Consider the following 20,277-nt stretch of genomic DNA (forward strand, 5'->3'; position numbering starts at 1 on the left):
AACCATAAAGAAATGATAAAAGGAAAGATAATGCATGCGTATGTTAACTATCCTGAAGTGGTCACAAGTCAGAACAGTGGATTGACTTTCGTAACAATGCTCAGATATTAAGTGCCAATCAGGGGGTCAGGAAGCTGATTTTAGAAGCACTAAAACTATATGAATAAATGATATTCAAAAGGTTCAGTCCTTTCTAGGGGGACAAAAATAATGAAAGGCGTGTCCAGGTCTCAATTGCAGTGCCATACCCTGCGGTGTTTTAGGAAATTCATTGTTTTCTCATCGTATTCAATAGTTGAGACATGTAGTTGATTTTCCCGGCTCCCCTTTTTAAACTTGTTTTAAGGAACATTTTTCCTCCCGGAGAATGGAAGTGGCAAAAATCTCATTTACACGTGATGGGATAACACTGGGTCACAGACATAGGCTGGGTGCCCGGTTCAGGACAAGCTCAGTGCTATGGGCTACAGGGATAAAGATGGGCTCGAGAGTTAACGGGCAAGACGTGGAGCAGTGTGCTGGAGATGGCACTTCTGAGCCCGCCTCACAGGAGACAGGAAGAGTGGGCAGAGAGAGCGGCCTGAAGGTACAGAGGTCGGGCAAGGGTACACGCTGATGGAAGACAGGGTTTCTGTGTGTTAACACAGCGATTTGAAGTAAAAGCTTCTTGGGAACTCGAGAGAGCGCTAAACCGGTTGAGCTTCCGAGCTTTCACTGACATGGTTCCACTTGAGTCCTTGAGAAGTACTTAGGCAGCTGAGATGAAAACTGATGCTAAACAGAAACTTGGGACACCAGCTGAGGGTTTGAAAAGCAATCCAGACATAACTGGATCCCACGGCCCCCGTCACAGTCCAAGACTGAACCAGGTAGCTGGATAGACACCCAACCAGGAAGGAGACATTATTTCTGAAGCCAGCTGTTTTGTGGCTTTGTGTACATATGCTTTAACTAATTATATAATTCTCTCTCTCTCTCTCTCTCTCTCTCTCTCTCTCTCTCTCTCTCTCACACACACACACACACACACACACGCGCGCGCGCGCGCGCGCGCGCGCGCGTGCGCGCGCAGGATGCGGGACTCCACCTTACAAACTGGAGACCTAAAGCTCAGGAGTCAAAGGGAAGTGAGCCGTGCCAGCAAGGCAGGGCTGAGCCTTCCCACTCTACAGGCGCGTGTGGCTTCCCTCTGTAGACCTGCGTCAGAAGCAGGAAGTGGACACAAATATACAGGCAGCTGTAGGTGTGTGCAGCCCAGAGTTAGATGTTCCCTCCAGCTCCAGGGATGACTGACTAATGGATCCTTAAAGAATTAATCCGTAAACACAGAGCCCCAGAGTTCTACTAATGGTCAATGACGAATGGCGTTGCTTTAGGATAAAATCCACCTAAACGTTGCTTTAGGATAAAATCCTTTGCATGGCTCCATCCCAGGAGCGAGGGCTTGTGCTGCCTTGTGTCACCTGCACCATGCACCTCAAGACAAGGTGCAGGGCGGCCACTCTGTAAATCCGCGCCGACTGAATGGGGGCACTTGGAGAAGACTCGCTCAAGGGAGTTACAATTAAGAAAAGGCAACATATTAAGGACATATTTCACGATGCAATCTTTCAAAGTCTCAGAGAGAGGCGGCTGGATATAAACTGAGTTTGCTTACTTATTTCTTCATGTATTTACTGAAAACTATTATAACCCCCAGGAATACTTATATAGATGACTTTATGAATTATCTCTGTGTGTAAAAAAAATTTAAGACAAAGATAAACATCATTTCCTTACCCTCAGTTTCCCTGGAGAATAAGTAGAGAAAAAAGCATGAACTCCTTTTCTCCCCCAGAGGCAGAATAAACACACAAGCAAACTGATAAATACAACACACATGGAGCAAATAAAACCTCACAACATTCTCTAAGCAAAGTTTTAAAATTAACCAATAGAAGGTGGTCGTATACACAAGGAGGATGTGGGCTACACAATGCGTAAAAAGTGACTTTTTATCTAAAGACCTACTGGTGAAATAATCCTATTTGTCAAAATTTAGTACTGGATCAAAAAAATACAGAACCTCACATTTCTAGTGATAAAAGCCTCCGGACTAAGTGTGGACCCTGCGCTGTACAATACTGAGCCTCCAGGCCAGAAATAACCACCGGTGCCCTAGTGGCATGACAGTTCTGTGTGTAACCCACCGCTTCTTCCTGGTTCGACTTAAAGCCTGTACCAGGGAACACGCTTGGTACTGAGGTCAAAGTCTACAGGTCCTAGGGAGGAACTTACTACTGATGCTTTGCTCAATGACATGTTGTCCAACTAACTTGTAAATAATTATACCTATACGTATAGATTAGTGCTACTCTCGGTCTCGGCCAGAGATGTTTCTTCTTGCACTGGGCGGCTGTTTAATGCAAAGACTCATAAACCGGCGAAAGTGTGGAGCACAAATGACTGCTGAACACTGAGCTCTAATAATCATCTTTAGGGCCTAGAGAACATCAGAGAGGGGACAGAAAGACTGCAGGAGTTGGAGGATAGGGGAGAGCATTTCAAGATGCTATCACCAGACATGGCATTGCTGTTGCTATTATGATCACACAGCAGCTGCAGTTGTGTGTGTGTGTGTGTGTGTGTGTGTGTGTGTGTGTGTGTGTGTGTCTTATTTCACATGGATGTGAAATAAGAGGGGGATAGTTGGGAAGGATAAAGAGCGTGGGTCTCCCAGCTCTTGTGGACAGAGATGATGAGTGGGGTTGGGGGTTGGGGGTTGGGTATTCAGAAGTCCTGTGAGCATGTAGGGTGAATGACCACACCAGACCAGCAATCAGGAAGATCAGCTTTACTTAGGGTGATTCAAGGCTTATAAAGTTTTGAGGGACTAAAGGTAAAATGTCCAGGATGGACAAAGGTCATTGGCTAAGGTCTTGCAGCACTGCAATGCTTCATTAGCAAGGGGAAGAATGCTAATGTCAGGTGCTAGCTCAACAGGTTTTATCAGGAAAAAAGAAATCGATCCTGTAACCTAATTGAGGCTACCTGACATTGAGGTATATGTGGAGACTTAGAATTCCCCAAAGTCAGAGGAGAATTCCCCTCCATCATGTGCCAAGATCCAGAAGGCTAGCCACTCAGTAGTGGACTTTGTCTTTAATTAGCAGTTTTCCCACAAAAGGGGTCACCAGGAGTGGGAGGGGGACAAGAGAGAGAGGGTAACGGGGTGATTATGATCACAGTACATTGTACACATTCATGAAATTGCAAAAAAGAAAAAAGAAAAAAGTTCAAATTGTAAAAGAAGAGGAGACACACAACCATTTCCATAACTCAGAGAGGATATTTTTTTGGGGGAAAATCCATTAAAATATAAGTGGTAAGATGCTAGAATAGCAGATCTGAAATCACTGGCCAATGCAATTAGAAAAGACAGCATTTTGCAATACTCCTTTCTATTTTAACAATAGAAAAGTCAACATGACACAAGAGGTCAAAATATTGGAGAAGGAGCAGCCATTGGCATGATGACACGGAGAACGAAACCTGCCAAAAACTCACTAGGAACAATGAGGAATAACTGCCCAATGGAGAAGAAGGATAAATACAGAGTCTGAACTAAAAAAAAAAAATAGCTGGGTGGTGTTGACACACGCCTTTAATCCCAGCACTCTGAAGGCAGAGGCAGGCAGATCTCTGAGCTTATGGCCAGCCTGATCCACGGAGTGAGTTCCAGGATAGCCAGGGCTACACAAAGGCTGTCTTGAAAACAAACACAGCTCTAAAGAACTACTAACCAACCAACCAAACAAACCCAGGTCAGGGGTGTCTAGATCTCAGGTGGATACTAGCACAGACGGTAACACTGTATCTCCAACCCACTCCAGTCAGAGGCAAAATCCAGATGATACAATGAAACACCAGATCCAAAGAGCATCCCAGGTTAGGGTGGGAGAAGACCTCATGTTCATTTAGAAGAGTGAAATGTGTCTGTGTTTTCTTTTATACTTCTGGATTGATGACTAGATTGAGTTAAAGCAGAAGGGAAAACTCTATAATATCCAAGAAAAAGAAGAGGAAGGAGATGTGGGGAGGAGGAAGAGAAGGAGGGAGAAAAAAGGGGAGGAGGAGAAAGAAGAGGAAGAACAAAAGAAGAACAGAAGAAGAGAAGAGGAGGAGGAGAAGGAGGAGGAGAAGAAGGAGGAGGAGGAAGAAGAAGAAGCAGCAGCAGCAGCAGCAGCAGCAGCAGCAGAAGAAGAAGAAGAAGAAGAAGAAGAAGAAGAAGAAGAAGAAGAAGAAGAAGAAGAAGAAGAAGAAGAAGAAGAAGCAGCAGCAGCAGCACCACCACCACCACCAGCACCACCATCTCCACCATCACCAGCACCACCATCTCCACCATCACCAGCACCACCATCTCCACCACCACCACCTCCACCACCACCACTACCATCACCACTACCACCACCACCTCCGCCACCTCCACCACCACCACTTCCACCACCAGCACGGCCATAAACAAAACCAAATGAGAAGAAATATCTAAGAAAAATAGCAAGGCACATGAAGTCTGTAGCCTGGGAGAGCAGGATGTGAATAGGTGGGAGCCAGAGTCATCGTAGCCACACACGGAGTTTCCGGGCAAGATTCAAAGGACAAATAGTCAATAAGACCAGACACTATGGTGGTGAAGAGAGAGCTTTTTACACTGCTGGTAAAAATAAAAGTCAATACAATTAAGGAGAACAGCATAAAGGTCTTTTTTTAAAAAAAAAAAAGCTAAACATAGATCCACTCTGTGATTTAGCTATTTTGAGTGTATAACCACAGGAAATAAAACCAGCAAACTAAGACACACATACACATGTGCACATCCGTGCTTATAACGGTGCTACTCCCAACAGTTAAAATTGGCATCAACAGAATGGCTGCCAATGACGGGCGGATAAAGAAAACATTCTCTATGTACATAGCGGAGTGTGTGCTCGTCAGCTGCGAAGACGATGAAATCATGCCATCAGCAGCAAAATGGGAGGAACTAGAGGACATGATGCTGACAGAAAGGTTAGTAGCACGTTTGCTCTCATGTGCAGAAGCAAAAGAGAGATTCTGAGGGGATAGAGGAAAGGAGAGGGAGGGAGGGATAGAGAACGTGAATGGAGAATAGTGGTAGAGTTTGGGGTGGTAGGGGAGGGTAAATAAAGTGAAATTGGATTTGGTCAGGACACAAGTATGCATGTATGTAATATCACACTTAACCTAATCAATATGTATAATCAATACATATTAAGCAAAAATATGGGAAGGTCAGCCTTATTGGTAATGAAAGATAAGCAAAGTTGAAAATAACATATAATTTCCATCTACGTTATTGGTAAAAATAAACCTATCTTCTGCCTGTGTCATTGATACCAGTTTTGAAATCTGTTAAAAGATGGCACTGACAATTTTGGGAGATCCACATCTTTAGGAGGAAGTAGAAATTAGAAACGACTTGGCCAAGACTATAAAAATCAGGAAGGTGGGGCTGGGGATTTAGCTCAGTGGTAGAGCGCTTACCTAGGAAGCGCAAGGCCCTGGGTTCGGTCCCCAGCTCCGAAGAAAAGAACCCCCCACCAAAAAAATCAGGAAGGTACACATTCTCCTTTGAATGACTGAGGATCCGAATGCCCTATAAATGTTTACACATGCAGATGTGTGAACAGCGTGCTCACATGCACATGCATGTGCTGTAGGTCCAGGAGTTCATGAACGATGGGTCTGTTTCTACTGCTCTGAGAACTGTGAAGTCCATGCTCAGAGCGCCGTCTCCATTTGTCCTCACACGGTGGAAGGGGTGAGCAAGCTTCCTCGTGACCATTTTATTTACCTGTTTACTTAAACTTTTAAATTTTTGGGAATTTTGTGCACGGGTACTATGTTTATATCGTTTCCATCCCTCCTTCTCCCTTTCCAGCTCTTCCCATGTTCCCCAGTCTTCCCTAAGTTCTTAACTGCTCCCTCCACAGTATAAATACAATTTGCTGGGCCTGTTTATTAGTGTGTGTGTGTGTGTGTGTGTGTGTCTGTCTGTCTCTGTGTGTCTATGTATGTGTCTGTGTGTGTGTGTCTGTATGTGTGTGTCTGTGTGTGTATCTGTGTGTGTTTGTGTGTGCTCGTGTGTGTATGTGTGTGTGTGCGTGCATGTGCATGTTCGTGTGTCTGTGTGTGTGTCTGTGTGTGTCTGTATGTGTGTGTGTCTGTGTGTGTTTGTGTGTGCTCATGTGTGTATGTGTGTGTGTTTGTGTGTGTGTCTGTTTGTGTTTGTGTGTGTGTGTCTGTGTGTGTGTTTGTGTGTGTGTGTGTCTGTGTGTGTGTGTGATTTATGGCTGACCACTTGGGATCAGGTAACCTATCAGGGTTCCCCTCTGGCTCTCAGTAGCCATTCCTTACATCCATGTTGACATGCTAACCTGTGTGGTCATGGCCATCTTGTTTAGGCAGTTACATTGTTGAGATTTCATGAGCGTAGCTACTCTGTCGTGTATGAAGACAGCATCTCTCAGCAGCTGTCCTGGCTCTCTGGATTTTACAGTCTCTCTGCCCCTCAAGACTATTTTATAAAGGTGCTAATCCTGCTAGTGAGAATACCACGCTCCTCATCTAAGGACCTCATAATACCACCTGGGGGGTTAAGATTTCAGCTTATGAAGTTGAAGGGGAAACATTTAGAATATAGGTGTGTGTGTGTGTATGTGTGTGTATGTGTGTATGTGTGTGTGTGTTGTATGTATGATGTGTCTGAGTTCTGTGTGTTGTATATGTTCTGTGTGTGTTGTATATGTTCTGTGTGTGGTATGTAGTATGTGTGTGGTGTGTGTATGAGTGGTGTGTGTGGTGCTTTTGTGTTCTCTGTATTGAGCGTGTGTGGTATGTGTTGTGTGTGAGTTCTTTGTGTTGTGTGTGTGGTGTTTTGTGTTGTGTGTATGGTATGTACATGTTATGTGTGAGTTGTGTTGTGTGTGCTATGTGTGTGGTATATGCTGTGTATGGTGTTTTGTGTTGTGTGTGTTGTGTGTGTTGTATGTATGGGATGTGTGGTGAGTGTGTGTGTGTGTGGTGTATGTGGTGTGTGTGAGAGTGTGGTGTGTGTGAGAGTGTTTAGTGTGTGTTGTACATAGTGCATGTATGGTGTGTATGTGGGGTGTGTGTGTGTAGTGGGGTGTGCTGTGTGTAGACATAAACGCAAAGATTTTGTTTTGCAGAGATTAGCATATAAGACTGAAAGGCGGGTTGGGGATTTAGCTCAGTGGTAGAGCGGTTGCCTATCGAGCGCAAGGCCCTGGGTTCGGTCCCCAGCTCTGGAAAAAAAAAAAAAAAGAAAGACTGAAAGGCAGAACAATAGCCACATAATTGAGAAAGATTATGAAATGGCTCAGTCTGCAGTAATAACAGAACATGAAGGAGCTCAATATGTGGATGTGGAAAGGTCTCTGAGGTACATTATCAAGAGAAAAAGAACATATGGTGATAGACTGTATAAAGTGACCGCTTCTGAGACAATGAGGGGAGGTGGCAGACACACATACACCCACGCGCACACACACACACACACACACACACACACACACACACACACACACACACGTGCGCTTATGTAAGTCCAAAGGTTGCCAGGCAAAGGTTGCCAGGTTGCTAGGAGAGGCCTCCCGAGCTTCTGTGTGGCTCTGCAGGGATGGGAAGGCCCACAGGCCAGAGCTCTCTGGTGCGGGATTCTCCTGACTCGTGTCTACTGAGCACTCACACGTGTCTCGGGACTGTGAAATGAAAGTGTGAATTGTATTCATTGTGGCAGTTAATCTTGATGGTCATCTTGAGGGGATCCTGAGTCGCCTTGGAAACAAGCTCCTGGCCTGATGATAAGGAGAAAGTTAGCTGAGTCCCAGCATCTGCCCTGGTTCTCCATTGGGGATGCCATGCTCTAGCTGCCCCAGCTCCTGCCACCAAGACTCCCTCATCACTGTGGAGCAGAGTCCCTCAAACCAAGAGATTAAACAAACCCTTACGGGAGGTAAGTGCTTCTCCTTGGGCATCTGCCACAGCAGCAAGGGAGGAGCCTAATGTGTCCATTGGTTAATCCAAATGTATTTAGCCACATGTTTCTAGAACCTTCCAACCTGAACAACACAGATGTGCACAGTGGGTATTTTGGGAGCAAAAGATGTCTCAAACCTCACCTCCTAAATCTGCACCCTCTGGAGAGCCCTTTCTCTCCAGAAAAGGGGAGACTAACATTTCAGCTTAGGTTTGTTTCTTCATACAGTTTGTGTGTGCATGTGCATGCGTGCATGCGTGTGTGTGTGTGTGTGTGTGTGCATGCATGCATACATATATACCACATACAGTGCACATGAAAAAAGACTTATTTGTTTGCTTGTTTTAAAAAGTTACTGACTATCCTCGTCACAGCTCCAAAGCGCAGAGCCCCATGGGTTATGGAGCTGAATTGGACAGTCTGCCCTGGGGAGTCCAAGCTGTCCTGGGATCATGGGAAACCTACATGCGAGGAAATGACTGTCTGAAGGAGCAAGGCTGGTGGTGGACGTGTCTCAGAGGAGGCAAATGCCAGTCCCAATCTAGGGTGGGGAAGAGAGAAAGGGCTCTCCAGAAAGTATGGATTTAAGAGGTGCAGTTTGAGCCAGTGTCAGCAGGATGGATAAATACATGTCCATCGGCGACGAAGGGAAGAAAAGCACTTGGTGTGGAGAGGGGAGCAGAGGCCGGGAGGATGCTACAGAGTGATTTAATGGGAGAGACGAGCTTGGAGACAAGCAGGAGCCTGAAGAAACGCAAGGCATTCATACAGCTATTTTTGGACGCTATGAAGCATCTAGAGTGGTTGTCCTGGAGGATGACGTAGCCCTGCCTGTCTCTTACAGTCAGGTAGCAACAGGGAAGAGAAGGAAGGGACAGCTTCTGCTGCCTACCCAGCATCCATCTTCATTAAGGTCCCTGCACCTCGAGTCCCCTTCTACTTGCCAGCATCATTGTGCCTTCCACAGTTTTTATTTTTATTTTACGTGTATGGGGGATTGGCCTATGTGTTTGCCTGTGTACCACACGCATGCCAGTCGCCCACAGAGGTCAGAAGAGGCAGCGGATCCCTGAGGCTGAACTTAAAAATGTTTGTGAGCTACTGTGCAGGTTCTGGGAAAAGAACCTGGGTCATGTGGAAGAGCATCCAGTGCTCTTAACCATTGAGCCATCTCCCCAGCGCCTCCACTATGAAGCCATTATGAAACATAAAGTGCTGGGGGCTGAACCTGGAACTCAGGCTCCTTCTGGGCAGATGTGTTTTTGTTGAATTGCACCCTCAAGCCTTGGGTGTGGCTTTTTCCTTCTTCCCTCCTTCTCTCCTTCCCTCCTTCCTTTGTCCTTCTTGACATTTTATGTAGTCCAGGCTGGACTTGAACTCTGGATTCTCTTGTCCCAGTTACCATGCAATTGCTAGAATTTGAGTCAGTATCAATGTTTACTAACCCTACCCCCACCAAAGACTTCAAACATGTTTGTGAGCACAGGAATGAGGAGAGAGAGAGAGAGAGAGAGAGAGAGAGAGAGAGAGAGAGAGATCAAGTCTGGCATATATTGGTAGCACTAGGATCTTGTGGGTGTTGATTTCTCATTGTAGAGGGTGGTGCTATGCATCATGGGAGGTTGAGCTACATTCCTGATCGTTCCCACAACATGCTTATAATGCACATACATCCAGCTATGTTGGCCAAGGCATTTCCAAAGGGCCCCAGGGAACAAAACTACCCCTGGCCATAAGCACGGTTCCAACACAAGACTACCAGACATCCTCGGAGGGTAGTGCATTCAAGTACCAACTTTACATATGGGGAAACTGAGGCCAAGTTTCCCCTACCAAATTTAGAGGTGTGTTGCTATTGGCTTGGAGATTAGAGATCTATTTCTAAGCTTCAGGGACATGCAATTCTCAATATCCAAATATCAAAAAAAATTTAAACTAAATGAATATTCACTCTCTTTCACTTCCTCATACACAACTCAACCATAATTTCTGTATATTAACCGGGTTTTGTAGCTAGGTATGTTACCAAAACCATTGTCTTTATTTTTAAGAATAAAAACACTTGTTAAAGATTCCGAACCATCTACCATTCTTCATTTCCAACATCCATTTTTCTCTACCTCAGAGTAAAAGAGATTAGGGAGAAGTTATCTAATGTCTCCCAGGGACTCGCTATATGTAGAGACTTATGCTAGTCAGTCACACACATAAATATTACTACTGTTCTCTCCTGGGTGGTGGCATCCCTGTTTTACCAAGAAGGAGCGCAAACCTTCCGGAAGGAAGATGATTTGCCCCTCAGCCCCACAACCAATGAGCTGTAGAACTAATATTTGAACCCCGGCCTGTCAGTAACAGGGAAAATTAAAATGAATTTAATGATGGCCACCCAAGTGAGAGATGAACCCTCTGTAGAGAAAGGCCCTCCCAGTTGCTCATATCACAGCGCTACAGACTGGCAGCATCCGAGGCAGAAAGCAAGGGCTGTACGATGGTTGCCATGACAACTAGTTTTCTTATAATTATGGAAGGGAGTGGTGACAGGACAAGCTGCATACAAAGTGTAGTCGCTTTGTTAAGGCCTCCCTCCCCCTCACTGTTCCAGGAGATTAAGCACTGTAAATTTAGAAAAAAAAAATCCCATCTGGAATAATCAGTCATAATAGCAGGAGAGGCATGGAGACCCTGAAGGTCAGAGAGAGGGAACCGCCCACCTCTGGGACCCGCCCCCCCTCCCCAAGCAGGCTGGGTAGCAAGCTTTAAGAAAATGGCTGCCCTGGGAAACCTCTGCTTTTCTTCTTTCTCTTTTGGACCAGCACATTTCAAGATTTGAAACAGTGTACTCAAAGAAGAAAAAGAAACTACAATAAGGTTGATGTAACTATCAACAAGTAACAGAGATAGGCAGCTAAAATTCCATCATCGAGCAACCACTTCAGTGTAGGCTGGCTTAGGCCATTCCCTAAAGGGGCATGGGGTTCCTAATTTGGAAGATAATTGTGACCAGGCTGTGTTTGTACACACAGAAACACACTTAGACACCAAGCATTCTGGGTCCAAAATGCCTGCCTCTATTCCTCATTGGCTGAGTGCCTCTGGCTACCTTCGTTCTCCACACTCTGACCTCCAGCTTTCTTATCTGCACATCAAGAGAATGCACCCAGTTCTGCAGGTACAGTAAATAAAAAGTGAAACATAATCGGCAAAATCCTGGTGTATTGCAGACTTTCAATCTTGTGGAGTTTGGTACTGTGAGTAATGATGGTTCAAAGGCTGCTGGCTTCCTGTGGCATCCTTCTTCACTAACCCAACGGAGGGTATGAGAAAAATGTCTGTGGTCCCCAGGACAACCCCAACATTCAGTCAGGAGGGACCAGGGAAGATGTGAGCTGAGTCACATGGAGCAAACCTGGGCTGGTAACAGAGGTAGAGGACAGCATGTGAGCAACAGGCAGGAGGTGTGGAAAGGCAGCTTTGGGAGGCCATGAGAGAGGACCTTGGACAGTGAGTGTGCAGGAGGCCTGAGAGCCCTGGGCAGTGAGTGTGCCAGGGGGCTGAGAGCCCTGGGCAGTGAGTGTGCAGGAAGGCTGAGAGCCCTGGGCAGTGAGTGTGCAGAAGGCCTGAGAGCCCTGGGCAGTGAGTATGCAGGGGGCCTGAGGCAGCAGAGCAGAGACCAATAGCAAGGATCATCTTTGAAGAAAGCCTTGCATGCTGAGCTGAGGCCTTCACACGGCTGCCCATAGGAAGGAGGGAGCCATCAACAAGCAAAAATGTACCCTGGAGGTCTACTTTGACTGTGTATATCCTGGATACGACAGAGATGGAAAGTCCAAGGATTAGGAAAGAAATATCCCTTAAGATCAAGGGTCTGGGCCTCCCCAGATACCCAACATGGAGGATGTTTCATCCATCCAGTGACTCCAATCCCAGGATGTGGTATGGAGCCACGCCACAAGTCTACAATGCGGACATTTCTGTCCCACTTAGTTTACAACTAGGAACACTCAAACACTCTTAGGAAAGAGCCTTAGTTTACACACTAAGACATCGAACTCCCCATCTTTGGTGTGTCCCCTTTTTCTACACTACCTATCCTACAGCAGTGTTGGAGTGGCCTGCTCTGGATAGAGGAGGGAGATGGACAGACGTCCTGGCTTATTGGGTGTAGATACTCCCACGTGGTCAGTAGCTTTAAACTTCTAACAGCTTTCCTGTTGCTTTGCACCTCAGGGTTGGGTGGGAACTGTATGTGTCCCCACTGCTACACTGCATGTGTTCCTCCACTGCATGTGTCCCCACTGTGTGTTCTGTCAGCATTGCATGCACACCCACTGCATGCACCCCTGCCTGTGTTGCCCCCCCACTGCATACACCCCCTGCATGTGTTCCCACTGCATTCGTCCCCCTGCATGTGTCTCCACTGTGTGTGCTGTCAGCATTGCATGCACATCCACTGCATGCACCCCTGCCTGTGTTGCCCCCCTCACTACATGCACCCCCTGCACGTGCCCCCCACTGCATGGGCATCCACTGCATGCCTCTCACAGAGATCTGAACAGTCACTAGAAGAATCTAGGCTTCTGTTAGATTCCTTAGCAAGTAACTTTCCTATCAGCACATTTATTTCCCCAGGATTTTTACAGTCAGGGAGACTGAGAAACCAGTGATAAAGATGGCCCAGGAAGCTGGCTTTGGGAACACTGACTCCCTTTTACTTCTTATGAAGTTTGGCCTATTCCTCAGAAGACCCTATAATTTCCTCTCTCTGGATATATTTTACTCAAAAATATCATATTTGGTATTCTACTATTAAATAATAAAATAGCACACATTCTCTCTTAAAATCTTTTAATTAAAATGTTCACATGTAACATATTGATCATATTGTTCATCCAGCAACTCCTTCCAGATTCTACCCAACTCTCCCTCATTCCCTGTGTCTCTGTCATCTGTCTGTCTGTCCACCTATCTATATCAACCACACTCCAGGGCAGGCCCCATGCCTATGAGTAGTTGGCCAACACAAAATGGACTCCATTTGTGTGTCTGTGTGTGTCTGTGTGTGTCTCTGTGTGTGTATACTTTTTGTTTTGTTTTGGTATTTTTGTCATTTTGCTTTTCTATTTGTTTATTTGAACAGCCCATATTCTCGAAGGCAAAGCTAACAAGACACTTCTCCAACCAAACCCAGAGGCGGCATGTTCATTCTAATTTCCAGTGACGCTCTAGCCATGGGAAACCATGAACTTTAAATACTATGGGAGCCTCCCCCCACGTGCCCCCCCCCAGCACTCGTGTGCAAATTCTTTCCGAGCTCAGCAGGCAATTTTTAATAACGTGCCTAAAACTGTTCCTCAAAATAAAAAGGCAGCAATAAAAACCAAGACAACAGACAATAAAGTAATATTTTAAAACCCCAGTTGCAGCTGTCAGTAGTATTGCAACCCCACCCATGAAAGGAGGCTCCTGCGGTTTGATGCAAAATTGGTATAAGGAGATGGCTGTGCTATAAGTGAGGCCCCAGCTCCTGAGGAACGGGGTCAGGAAGAAGCTGTGTATAGGACTAAACCATCAGAGAGGCCGGGGCTGTAGTGAAGATCCTGTTAATAAGGTCCCCATGCTGTGAGGTTGATTCTGCCTCAGGGATTTTATTTGTTTTGTCATTCGCCTTCTTAGTTGTGTATTTTTCTTTTTTAAGATTTTTTTTAAAATTTATTTTATTTTATATGAGTACACTGAGCTGTCTTCAGACACTCCAGAAGAGGGCATCGGATCCCATTACAGATGGTTGTGAGCCACCATGTGGTTCTCTTAACCACTGAGCCATCTCTCCAGCCCCTTAGATGTGCATGAAGAGTATCCTTGAGCACCTAGGTTGGCAGACCTCTGGCAAGGCTCTTTGGGCTGTAAAGATAAAGAGGACATGGTGGGGGCAGTGAGAATGGCCCGGAGGAGGCTGAGAAGGGGGACAAAGGGTCCAGGGAGGGGGCTTGACGGGGGTGGCACTGCTGAAGGAGCTGAGGAATGGGGGCGCAGAAAGGAGAGGCTCTTGGGACTTGGGGCTGACACGGGGTGGTCAGCTGCTGTGTCTCCATGTCTCCTGAAGAGGTTGGGGGCTGAGGCTTCTGTACAGTATAGAAGCGAACAAAGGAACGAATGGTGGGAAGCTGAGGTGGATTGAAGCTGGGGTATCTCTGTCACTCAGCAGTGGCTTGCCCTGACTGGACTCCCAGGATACAGGAAGCACCAGTTTTAGGACCTTGGGGGACATCCCAGGTTTAATACCTCTTTGTGGGGCCCAGACTAAGTCACCTTGCTGACCCTGAGCTGGTTTGCTCCTACGAGTGTGAAGGAGCTCAGTCTGTGTGGTACAGCCAGAGCAGCCTTTCCCTATGGGACAGCATACAGAAAGCACCAGACACCACTGGAACTCTAAAGACTCTGGAGGTTCAAAGAGTAGAAAAGTCAACATTAATGAATATTTGGGTCTGAACTGTCTACTGGGGATGTTTTATTGTTTTAAATTGTTTATTGTGGCTATTTATACTGGTTCTTTAGGAGAGATTGGGCCTTTCACTGCTGGGGCCCCCCCCACCTCATTTGTAATGCTTTCGCCTGAGAGGGTTGGCTGGTGCTGGCTACTACTCTGGCTTCTACTCACTGGTTTGAGCCCCAGGGCTTGTCTACAGGGATCTCATGACTTTTCTCCAGGTGCCTGGGTACCCTCTAATTGAAGACCAATTCTGAGCTCAGCCAAGAACATGGAGGCCACCCCAGAGGACCAGGTTTCTAGGGCAACCCACCCAATCACTTCATGCCTGGCCTTGTCCTGGGAACTGGAAACAGCAACAGGCCAGGCATCTCTCTGCAAGTATTGGGGATCCCTGGGAAATGCAGACCCAACATGACCTTGTAGAGCTCAGAGGAAGCTCTGGGCCAGCTAAGGTGACTGGAAGGCTCCTATGGAAGATGGCTAGCAGGGTTTTTGTTCTTGTTTTGTTTGTTTTACTGTCTGTTCTACGCTGTGATGAGGCCCTGAAAGTACCTTGTGGTCTTAACCCTTTAATGTCTTCTGGGGACAGGTGTTAAGCCAACCTGCACTATGTCATGAACGAAAAGAAGAGGGAGGAAGAGGAGGAAGAGGAGGAAGAGAAGTCAGATGGGGCCCTGAGATGTGGCAGGGATTGAGATGCGGAGCCACCAGATGGTTTGCTTTGTCCATTTCCTGACTGAACAACTTTGGGACAGTTCCTTACTTTTGCTCAGCATCATTTTGGAGTAGCCGTGGTATCTAGGCTGCAAGGTTGTTGGGAGGAAGAGGGATAATGGAATACTTTCTTTTTTTTTTTTTTTTTTTTTTTGGTTCTTTTTTTCGGAGCTGGGGACCGAACCCAGGGCCTTGCGCTTCCTAGGTAAGCGCTCTACCGCTGAGCTAAATCCCCAGCCCCATGGAATACCTTCTTAAGGATGCTATGATCATTTATGTTGTGACAGATGTGTTGAAAAATAGCCTATCCTGAAAAAGAAAAAGCCCTTTTGTTTTGTTTTATGGAGACCCACTGAGTTTAACATGGGTCATTTGTGTGAGCAGGGGTTTGGAACATGAGTTCATCAGGAGATCACAAATGAATGTCTACCTTACTCGAGATCTATCAGTATCCCATAGTTCAGCAGGGAGTTAGGACGATGTGCATGTGGACCCATCCCCAATCTATGACTGACTGTTAATAGGCCTAGTGTTATATAGTCCATTATAGGTAGCTGTGGCTGTTGTGAGATCATGGCTGTATTGTAGGGAGGATGGCAGGGGTGGAGAGGAAGGATAATAGAAATATATATGAGTACATATATGCATGAAGTCATCAAAGAACAAATTCAATAAGATAGTAAAAGACGGCTTCCACTTGGTTACAGACAGCTCTAGAGGTAGCTATCACAAAGCAGGGGTCACCCATGAATCCTCACATTGAACTGGTTACAGCCTTCAGTGGCTCCTCTGTATTTCTGGGGTCACATCCCCATGAGAAGGGGAAGAGAGGCTCATACTCAACCAAATGACGAATCCAACTTCTTAGATAGGAAACAAGGAATCAAAGGGGAAGAAAACGGATTTTATGACTGTAAGGGGAATGGATGAGCATTTATTAAGTACCCAGAGTACTCCAGAAACTTATGTTCTTTGTGGCCTCAAGACTGGGCCCCATCTTTTACCAACAAGGAACCAGAATGTCAGAAGGATAAGGGTCTTTCCCCAGGGCAAGCACTGAGATTCTCAGGTGAGTCCTTAAAGCCCAGACATTGCTCTGAGGGTCTCTTATCCCCATAATAAGCTCCCAAATACAACAGTCAGTTTCCACTAATGGGTCAACCTTGGAACAAGCAGGCCTGGCACATGGGTACCTCTCGTAGCAGGGCACTCTCTGTGTTCTTAGCACATCTACAGTATTAGTTCCTCCAAGGCTCCAACACCCTCCACACCACAGGTGGCCTTCCATGGGCACAACTGCCCATAACACCAACACTGTTCATGACACCAATGCCCTCTGTAGTACCAGAGCCTTCCTAGGTGCCAGTGTGGGCCATAGCAACAGCACTGTCCTTAGCAACAGCACTACTGATAGCTCCAGCATCCTTCTTGGTACCAACACATCCACAGCACCTGCCTCTTCCTCAAGATTGCTGCTTCCCTTCTCACCAGGACTTCCAGTAGCAACAGTGCCTTCCAAGATGCCGCCATCTTCAACAGCACCAGAATCTCCCACAGCAGAATTTTTAACAGCACCAAATCCCCATAATATCACAGTCTCCATCACACCAGAAGCCTCAGACAGCACGAATGGCCTCTGCTCTGTTACCACCCCACAGCCAGTACTCTCCATGCCACCAGGATCTTTCTTTAGAACTCGTCCTTCCAAAGTGTCACTACCTTTTGTTCCACCAGCACCCTCCATAGCACCAAAATTCCTCCTGGATCTGGTGCCCTATGTGTATCAGACGCCTCTGTGTCACCAGCTCCTCCAATAGCATTAGGGCTGCTCAGAACACCACAGCCTTCTATCTGTGACATCGTTCTTCCATGTACCATGAACCTTCCACAGCATCAGTGTTAGCATTCTGTCTAAGCTCCACCCCCACAGTTATTTGGCAATAGCCAGGTATGCTCCGCCCCACAGTTACCTGGCAACAGCCAGCTGTGCTTGACACTATAAAAGGAGCTGCTTGCCCCCTCCTCACTTTCTTGCCTCTTGCTCTTGCCCTCTTCCCCTTTGTCCCTCCTTTCCTCATTCCCCTCCCCACTTCCCTCCACGTGCTCATGGCCAGCCTTTACTCCTCTCCTCTTCTACTCTTCTTCTCTCATTAAACCTTTCCACATGGAACCATGTTGGCCTGGAGTGGTTTGTCCGGACGTGAGCTGAGATTTCTACCCCAACAATCAGCTCCTCCGTAATACCAGTCTTTCCACGCACCAGCACTTCCCACAGCAGCACCACAGCCATAACACCAGTACTTTCCAGAGCAGTGGTTCTCAACCTATGGGTCACGGCCCCTTTGGCAATCATAGATCAGATACCATGCATATCAGATAATTACATTATGATTCATAGCAGTAGCGAATACACAGTCATGAAGTAGCAAGGAAGTGATTTGTATGACTGGGGGTCACCCCAACATGAGGAACTGAATTAAAGGGTTGCAGCATTAGGAAGGTTGAGAAGTGCTGTTCTAAAATATCATTACACTCTGTAGCAAAGACAAGTTAGCAGCATCCTCACTCCCAGGGCTCAGGATGGATGGACTTGCTCCTGTCAGCCTGCAGACACGCTTTAAGACTTTTGGAAGGACCTCCTGGGTACACAGGGGTGGGGTGGGGGTGGGCAACAACTGTTTGTCTGTGCTAGGCTCTCTGAGGCTGTCTGTAAATGCTGTTCCCCCCAGCATCTCCATCCATAGCTCCAGACACATCTAAGGGGTGGCAAGCCACTCCTCCACACACCATGGCTACCAGGCTCAGAACCTCTCCCAGCCAGCGGCTTGCCTGCTGGGTAGGTATCCCTCAGGCCCTGTCAGAGGAGCCCAATCTTCCTTTCCCAGGCAAAAATCAGTTCTATGATTCTGCTCCCACAGCAGACATGGTGGGTCCCGGAGCCCCAGAGAGCTTACTCATCGAAGACCTTCAGACTCTTCTTAATTACCACACAGCCTCCTCAACCTCTTCCCCCACCACCCTGCAGCCAGCAGATGCATCCTTTACAAAGCCCAGAGGAAGCTCTCAGAAGAAAGCTGAAAACCAGGCTAATTAACACTTCAAGCTTTACATAAGCAAATGAGAATTTGCTTCATTTCCACCCCCCTCCCCCCTTCTTTTTGTTCCAAAAGGCAGGGCTTGTCCCCACCCACGCTCACAAAGGGCTGCTAGTGAGCCACAAACCTCTTCTGGGACTCGACTCTGGAGGATCAACTGAACTAGACAGGATTGGGGCAGTCAACAGGCCTGGACCCGATCGAGCCACCCTGTTCGTTGTTTTAGCTGACTCATTTCTACTCAGTTTGGTCATAATCAGCTACAGGCAGCATGGCTGGACAGACAGGCCAGACACACAGGCCCAGCTCTGACACTGGCTCTGGCTTTGACACTGGGTAACTGGGCCAGCAGACTGAATCATCTCTCTTTGATTAATGGGCCTTATACCACCTCATCCACTGGGGACTCCCAACTCTCTCTCCCCCCCCCCTCCCCCCCGTGAATGTGAGTGAGTGTGTGTCTGTGTGTGTTTCATTTACGAACCCAGAACACATTGGGGTGGGTAGCAAGGAACGCTTTGGGGTGGGTAGCAAGGAACGCTCGCTGCTGCTGCCTGCACGATTTGAGTAGTTAATTGGGTTCAGCAACAATGAAAGGCAAAAGGAAACCCACTCCAGTCCCCAGATAACCAAGGGCAGTGTTTACTTTCAGCTCGTTGGGTCTGCTTTTCTTGCTATCCATTCACTAGTCTTGTCTGGACCACTGTTAATGGTTACTTGAACACTTACAGTAGCCTATCAGTCTCCTACTTAATGTGAAAAGACGATGCGATTTTTCTAAAGCCCAAATTCAGTCGCATCCCTCCTCTATGTGAAGTCCTGCAGAGGCTTCCTAAAGCTTTCAGCATACAACCTAAGATTCTTCCACACAGCCCACAAGGCTTGAGACTGTCTGCATCCTATAGACTTCTCCTGACTTACCTGGTTTTTTGTTTTTTTGTTTTTGTTTTTGTTTTGTGTTTTGGTTGTTGTTTGTTGTTTGTTTTTTTGTTTAGCCCCTTTCCTAGAGCGCAGCCTCACTGCTCTTGTTCCTATTGGAGCAGCATTCTTATATCCCACCACTTTTTTAGAGCAAGTCTCCCTACCCTTGTTCCTATTGGTGCAGCATTCTTGCATCCCTCCCCTTTCCTAGAGCACAGCCTCACTGCCCTTCTTATTGGTGCAGCATTCTTACAGCCTCGGGGGGGGGGGGGGGGGGGCTTTGCACCAGCTATGCTCTCTCTGTCCCAAGCCCTAGTACCTGCTGAATGCTAGCGTCCGCCTCCTCCCACCCCCCTCCCCGCCCCCGACCCTGTCCTTTCCTAAGCAGCTTTACACACACTAACCTCAGCTCCTTTCCTAAGCAGCTTTACACACACTAACCTCAGCTCCTTTCATCCTTACACATCACACTTTACTGTTCTGTCCACTCCTAGTGACTCTAAATACCCGCCTCCAAAGCCACCCCAAAAGACTACCATGGCTTGTACCTGTCAGCTTCTCTTGCCCTCTGCTTTCTGTGTGTTATGGCCAAAGTCGCTGACTAAAATTTGTGTTTCTTAATACGTTCCTGTCACATCTCCTGAAGATTGTGGTGGAAACGCAGGAAGAAGAGGGCAGGGGGAAAATGAGAAGCTGTAGGCACTCTTTATCAATTATTAAATCTGTTAGAACCTGAGAGCCTGGGTCGCACGCAATTTTTTTTTCCGGAGCTGAGGACCGAACCTGGGGCCTTGCGCTTTGTAGGCAAGCGCTCTACCACTGAGCTAAATTCCCAACCCCGTGGGTCGCACTCTTGTCCTGGGTTGAACCTCAGTGTTGAAGTTGGTGTGACTTCCAGAATCCCTCCTGAAATAGCCTGTGCCACTTTCCTACTCCACAGCGTACCCATGCCACCAGCGAGTGTCCCCTTTGCCCCTTTCATGCCACCCCACCAAGGA

The 20,277-nt window shown here is 47.0% G+C and overlaps 1 protein-coding gene and 1 long non-coding RNA gene across 2 annotated transcripts in view; both read right to left on the bottom strand.

Annotated features, from left to right (window-relative positions):
• Positions 1 to 20,277, bottom strand: part of Nsg2 (neuronal vesicle trafficking associated 2) — a 59,843-nt gene that overhangs the window by 21,044 nt on the left and 18,522 nt on the right. The gene's annotated exons all lie outside the window — the stretch shown is intronic.
• Positions 13,740 to 20,277, bottom strand: LOC120095056 (uncharacterized). Its single transcript, XR_005490079.2, has 2 exons — positions 16,983 to 20,277; positions 13,740 to 13,960 (listed from the first exon to the last, which is right to left on the bottom strand). It is a non-coding gene; the product is annotated as an uncharacterized LOC120095056 (long non-coding RNA).

The sequence above is a fragment of the Rattus norvegicus genome, chromosome 10 (assembly GCF_036323735.1).
Source record: "Rattus norvegicus strain BN/NHsdMcwi chromosome 10, GRCr8, whole genome shotgun sequence".
In the NCBI taxonomy this organism is placed as follows: Eukaryota; Metazoa; Chordata; class Mammalia; order Rodentia; family Muridae; genus Rattus; species Rattus norvegicus.